Genomic DNA, 1,093 nt, shown 5'->3' with positions numbered 1-1,093 from the left:
AGCAGTGATTTAGCGTTCAGTGGATTCGAACCCTTGACCTTCCGATCACGGGGCAACCACTTTACCTACTCGCCCCTTGTCTTTTCTGCACCTTGTTGAGAAATTCCTCAAGTACGGCGGCATCCAGTTACCTCCATGCCACACACCACCTGTGTTGGTGTGCGGTGTTATCTGGAAACTATCCCATCGGACAGGAAGAGCCACCTCCTGTATGGGGTCTTCATCTGCTGCCATCTTTATTCTGTTCGTTAAGAATAGTGGCTTGACAGCAGCTAGGACAAACAATAGAGCCTTGATTCTAGGCAACTACCATTATTTTACTGAAGCAGTCCTGACCAAGGACATGCCTGCAGCTCAAAGTGCGTTTTGCAGCCAAAATATTTTCATAGCACACAGGACACTCCCGTGTGGCCTTGTGTCCATTTTCCACTGTCAGCGCCATTATTCTGTCGTAGGATTAGCAGATTACTCGTACAGTAAAGTGTTCTCGAAATTCTGTTCACAGCACGAGGCTTTCTGTCCTTTTACACTGTCTGGTGGAGCACAGGGCTGTACAAAGTTGTACAGACCATGCATCATGGGCATGGTGTGTGATGTCTATGGAAGTTTACCCAGACTTCTACAAGTGAGTTGTTTTTGTATGTACAGGCATTACTCTGTTTACTATTGGAAATATTTGATCACACTTCATTTTTCTAGGTGCAGAACTATGTGCATCCAATTCAATATTATTCATGTAGCACCAAATCACAAGTTTCCTCAATGCCATCCAATGTTTAATAATCTATCCCAACAGGAGTAGACATCTGGTGGCTGTGGCTTAGGTGGTTTTGAGTTGTGATGTTTTCAATGTCGACTGAAGTTTTAACCACTGCCATGAAGAATGGAGACAGTTAGAAAAAATAAAACTGTTGCATTATATTAAAACCTGGGATTATTCATTTGAGTTATTCTTAGACACTTCAGTAGTTAATCCAACTGATCTAATGGGGTGGCTGTAGCTCAGGTGGCAGAGCAGGTCAACCCCATGTTTGCCTACTGGTGGTGGTCAGAGGGCCCCTGTGTGTGTGTGTGTGTGTGTGTGTGTGTGTGT

This window comes from Pundamilia nyererei, unplaced genomic scaffold (assembly GCF_000239375.1).
Source record: "Pundamilia nyererei isolate P.nyererei 1_Seehausen unplaced genomic scaffold, PunNye1.0 scaffold00158, whole genome shotgun sequence".
Lineage (NCBI taxonomy): Eukaryota > Metazoa > Chordata > Actinopteri > Cichliformes > Cichlidae > Pundamilia > Pundamilia nyererei.
This window is presented reverse-complemented; position numbering follows the sequence as displayed.